The sequence below is a fragment of the Malus domestica genome, chromosome 06, assembly GCF_042453785.1.
Source record: "Malus domestica chromosome 06, GDT2T_hap1".
Lineage (NCBI taxonomy): Eukaryota > Viridiplantae > Streptophyta > Magnoliopsida > Rosales > Rosaceae > Malus > Malus domestica.
This window is the reverse complement of record NC_091666.1, coordinates 9,742,179-9,748,178: the sequence shown is the minus strand read 5'-3', so window position 1 is coordinate 9,748,178 and position 6,000 is coordinate 9,742,179.

Here is a 6,000-nt window from a genome sequence, read left to right as displayed (position 1 = left end):
TCCATCCAATTCATTAACTTAAGGAGAACTTGAAGGTTAATTTAAGCGTATCTAATTAACTTGGGGTGTTGAGTTTCATAATTTATTGAAAGAACAACTGAAAATCATTTTGTTTGCAAGTGTGTCATGTGTGGAGAAGAACCTCCTAACTAGCCTTTTATCCATCCTTTTCATCCAAAAACGTTTTACAATCTGTTTTGTTTTCAAGTTTCTGTTTTGTTTTCAATTTTCGTCCAAAACAAATCCCCCTTTATTTTGAAGTCTTAGATTAGTTAGAAAGTGTTTTGATTTGTGTTTCTAAGTGTTTTTATTCAAGTTTTCATCCAACTTCGTCCAAGTTCTTGTTAGGTTCTCAAAACTGCCCAGAAAGTGGTTTTTAGGTAGTTTTGAGTCATTAGGTTGCTGTTTTGAGTTTTATGTTTGTTTAAGTATTTTAAAGTATAGTTTTGCATTCTTTGAGTCTAGTTTAGTGTTTTAAATTTTATTTTTATGTTTTTAAGTCAGTTTTCAAGTGTTTAGCAATCCCTCCTAATCCCCGGCCTAGAACGATCCCTACTTACATACTTTACTACATTTGATAAAAAGAGGGTTTAATTTTGTGTGTTAACTTATTTTACGCATCAGATACTCCTGCGAATAACCCATTCAAAGCAAAAGTATTTCATATCATAAAGGTTGAAAGCAAGAGTATCTCATATCATGCTTTCTCCATGTCCTTCTCCTTGTCTTTGTTTTCCGACAAGGAGAAAGAGAGCAATCAGCCAGCATTTGGTATCAATCTTCCAATCTGGAGCCAACTGCCTGGAACCCCTTCCTGATTGCTTACCTAGCCTTGCTCTCGAGTACTCATCTTCATCATTTTATGCTTTCTCTTCGTCTACCACATCTGCCTGGGGGACAGTAAGGGAAGTGAAAATGATACCTCGAAGCATGTGGAGACAATTCAGCTAGGGACAAGGAGAAAGAAAGCAAGAGGTGGGCACTTGGAAAGATTGAAGAAAGAAATAAGGACCAACACCTTTCCCTCGTGCCTGCCCGTTGTGCAGAAGAAACAAGCAGAGAAGAATGCAGCTTGCACAATCATCCCAGCGGAAGGAGTCCGAACTGAGGAACTAGAGAAGCTGCCACATCTGCTTGGAGAACAAATAAGGAACTGCAACATTCCCAAAGAGCAAAGCTCCGCCGTACAATATCATCAAATAGTAAAAAGCTAAGTGTCACCCTGTTCAAGAGGAAAGCTGTGGAAAGTCAACAAGCACGACCAATGATTACTTATTAGTTTTATTCATTATCTTTTATCGTAATTTTCAATTTTTTTGTTTGCAATTTTTTTTTTTTTTTTTTAATTAATTTTCTTGCGTACTTAACTGAATTATTTCTTTTCTTTGCAGGAACTTTTGGTTATTTCCACCCTTGAAGTTGATTGCAGAATTTTATCTTGGGGGTCATCGCTTGATTTTACTGCAAACTAGGGAAGTTTTCAGTCCAATTGCTTTATTTTGTTTCTTATTATTTATTTATTTTATTTTATTTTTATTTTGCGTTATAGTGTTTTCTGACATTGGGGACAATGTCAAGTTTAAGTGTGGGGGTAGAAATCTCTAGAATTTCATTTGTTTCTGTGTTGTTTTTTTTTTTTTTTTTTTTTTTGTTTTCTTTAAAAATAAAAAATAAAAATAAAAAAAAATCGGAAAATTTAAAAATCCAAAAATATTGTCTTATTTCCCTTATTGTTTTGAATTAGATTTTTGTTAGTTTCCCGACCCAATGATATAATTGGATCAAATTCGAATCATGATCATCAAGAACTTAGTTAACATGTGTTTGGTGAAATTCCTAATTCTCTTGTTAGTTTTGTACATGTTTGACCATCTTTGAAAAACCAAATGCACATAGCCTTGTTAATGTGAAACTAAAGCATGACTTAAAGCTTCATATGTGAATTTAGTGACCATATACATCCTATGTGAGTTTTTGAGCCGATTGAAAGTGTGTGCATTTTTCATACACTCCTATTCTTTCATGTGTGATGAACTTATGTGAGATACATCTCTAGAACTTGCGTAACGATCTTTCAAAATGTTTGTCATTGATTACATGAACTTGGAAATGATAGAGGCATTAGGTTTACCACCATGGCCCAAATAACCATGTTCCCCAAATAAAAATGATATCATTAGATTGCCAATTTGAGCCGTGTTTGTTGAACCTTTTATTTCTTATCACCAGATATGTCTACCCTTATACCTGAAACATTTTTTCCTTACCCTTTCCAAGCAAGCTAGTGAGCAATGTGAGATTGTCTTATGAGAAATGTTTGTGAAGTACTTTGAAGGTGTTTGGCAAAAGAATAACTGTGGGGGTATTTCATGTTTGTATTTAAAAAAAAAAGAAAAAAAAAGAAAAAAAAAAGAAAAAGATTGTATACAAAGAAAATAAAAAGTTTTTCAAGTTTCAGTTTAAGGGTGTGATTGGAGGTATCAGAAGAATCGTTGGAGAGCTTGAGTTCTTATAAATCTAAACAAAAGAATTGCTTGCAATGTAGCTTGTAACTTGTGTTTTCCTATTCTTTCATTTCAATAACCCTCTCCCTAAACCTCATTACGTCCAATAAAAGTCCTCTTGATTTAAGTTTTGCAATTATGATTGTGGAGATGAGATCTTTATGCAAGCTTATGGTAGAAATTTCACATTTGATTCTTTGAGCGAAACACATTAAAACTAAACACATGTGTGATTGAGTGCATATCCCGTGAGAAGGTCGCTAGTTTGCATATGATGATTTTAAAAATAAAAACTTGAAATTGCATTAGCATGGCTATCTCACACACTACACTTCAAGGATGATTTAAAGATTACTGCTAATATTTGAATAAGGAAGATGAACTTGGATTATTTCCTTGATGCTAGCTATGGTTCTTGATGATTTGTTTTCTCGAATGAAATTCTATGAGGGTCACATAGGGGGAAGCTAATGTTTTTCTTGTTACTTCTTGTTCTAGTTTTCTTTGTTTTGCTCGAGGACTAGCAAAAGTTAAGTGTGGGGGTATTTGATCGGATCATATTTATATATATTTTTACTTCGAATTCACTCGTCTTTTCTTAGTTAGTTCCTTATATTTTTGAGCTATTTACGTTATTTTTGTGTTTATAAGATTTGTTATGTTTTGTAGAAAGAATAAAGAAAAGAAAAGAAAACGTGAAAAACAACAGGAAAACAAAAGAAGAATAAAATAAAAGAAGAAAAAGGCAGAAAGGGGGGTGAAAGGAATCCAAGAGAATTGAGGATGGGAAGGAGCTGCCCTTTTGCAGCTGGCAACCTTGACTGACGGGAAGGTTAGGCGTGAAAGAAAAGAGAATAAAAAATTACGAGGGGGATAGAAAGGAGAGGGACACGAAATAGAAAAAAAAATAAGGTTGGCGTGATTGGTGGGGGGCAGCCCTGCTGCCAGAAGCAGAAAAGGATATAAAAAATAAAGAAACAGAAGAAACGTGAAGAAGGAGAGCAGCACGGACAGGGGGGAGCTGCCCTTTGGGCAGCTTGACAAGATATCACGGGACAGGGAAGAGATCAGGAGAAGAAGAAAACGCTGCCTTGGCAGCGTGAGAGAGAGGACAGAGAAGAGGACTGACGCAGAGAGGATGTCAGGCGGAAAAATAAAAAAAGGCAGAACAGAAGAAGGACAGGGAGGACGGGGCAGCAGAACCGAAGGGGGAAAGGAGGAGAGACGGAAAGAAGAAAATAAAAAGAGAAAGGCTGCTTTGTGCAGGAGGTCAGACGGGAGAGCAGGGAGTGAGGGCAGAAGCACAGAAACGCAGCAGATCTTATTCTCTCGGTTAAATCTTTCCAACTTATGATTAATTTTTGGTTTAATTTTAGAATAATGTGTAGCTAAATTTATTTTGGCTAGAGGTTAATTCAAAGCCATGGATATATTTGTAATATGAATTGATTACCTTCGGTTGTGATTTCATAAGTTGTGATTTCAATTTACTTATCCGTTCGTATAAAAACTGATTTGTGTATGTTGGTTGAGAGTGCACGCTTAATTTACATGCATGAATTTGATGCTAGAATATAAGTGAATTTCACCTAATCGTTATGAACTTATTTTCACAAGTAGTAAAGGTTGCTAGTCACAATCACGTTAAGTAAATTCTTGGCAAGAGTATCATGCTTTTCATAGTTACGAATGCCTCGTCAATGCTTATAGTTTTCACAAAGTTTAATGATCTTTGATTGTATCTCTATTGTGCTTTTCACGTAGGGGACTTTTGAAGAATGTTTTGAATTGTTGTATGCGTTTTCCCGTCCAATTCAATAACTTAAGGAAAACTTGAAGATTAAAAAAGTGCTGTTCACGGTTAATCTGGAGTATTGAGATTCACAATTTATTGAAAGAACAACTGAAAATCAATTTAGGTTGCATATGTGTCATGTGTGGAGAAGAACCCTCTAGCTAATCCGTCATTTATCATTTTACCTTAATTTTATGTTTTTGTCAATTCTGTAATTTAATTAAGTTTAATTTACTTTTCATCAAAACCAAACACCCATCCATTATTAAATTATATTATTTATTTAGTTTTCTTTATTGTTAGTCTTTTAATTTAATTTCCGTCCATTTCAGTTCCTAGTGTTTAATTTAATTGTTTTCATTATTTTGAGTCATTTTAAGTGTGTTTCGAGTTATTAGAGTTTTTAGCCTAATTTTGTGTCCTTGAGTCTTGTTTAATATTTTTAAGTTAATTTAGAATAGATTAGCAATCCCTCCTAATCCCCGGCCTAGAACAATACCCTACTTACATCTATACTACAATTGTCAAAAAGAGGGTTTAATTTTGTGTGTTAACTTATTTTACGCATCAAACGCCTTCCTAAATCTCATTCATACTCTGATCAGAGATTTTCAATCATATCATAGAGTATTCTCCCTCAAACGATTTGAAGGTTAGAGATCCCTTGTTGCGCATTCACTTGCCTCCATGGCTAAGTGGCTTAACCCCAACGATGTCGTGGACACCCGCGGATGGGGTGACTTTGACATAATCAAAGATCAAGAACTTAACCACAAGACAACTGTGATGCCTCAGGTCAAAGGACTACTTTGCATTATCCCAACCATGAGTTCTCATGTGACATGAATATGAGAACTCTTCGTTGATCGTGTTCAGTGAACTCATTCTCTATTGAGCACCTACGTACTTGTCTTGATGTCACACACACCAATGACTCGAGACTAGTCACTCTCCCTGAGAGAAGACACAGCACGTACTGATCTTAACGGACTGTCAATGCCCAATTAGCAATCCTATGATCAGGAACGTTTAAGATGTGTCTACGAAAGAATGGTCTCATGAATCTAATTTCTTTAGATTGCATTCTCCCAATCACATATTCCTTGGACTTATCGTTTAAGCATATAACATTTATATGAGACGGCTCAAACAATAACCTTTGCCCTTTATATTTAAACTACGTTAGTTTAACTTGTGAAATGTCCGTAAAGTATCATCATATGATTGGTTTTAGGGCACATTTCCAACACTATACGACATATTCATATCTCATCAATCCTGGCTAGCATATAAGTCGGAGTCACTTCTAGTGACCTATATGACATATTGATATCTCCTCACATACCTCATCAGTTATGGCTAGCATATAATAGTCGGAGTCACCTCTAGTGACCTATATGACATATTCATATCTCATCACATATCTCATCAGTTATGGCTAGCATATAATAGTCAGAGTCACCTCTAGTGACATATACGACATATTGATATCTCATCAATTATTATGGCTAGCATATAATAGTCGGAGTCACCTCTAGTGACATATACAACATATTGATATCTCATCACATATCTCATCAATTATAGCTAGCATATAATAGTCGGAGTCACCTCTAGTGACCTATACGACATATTCATATCTCATCACATATCTCATCAGTTATGGCTAGCATATAATAGTCGGAGTCACCTCTAGTGACC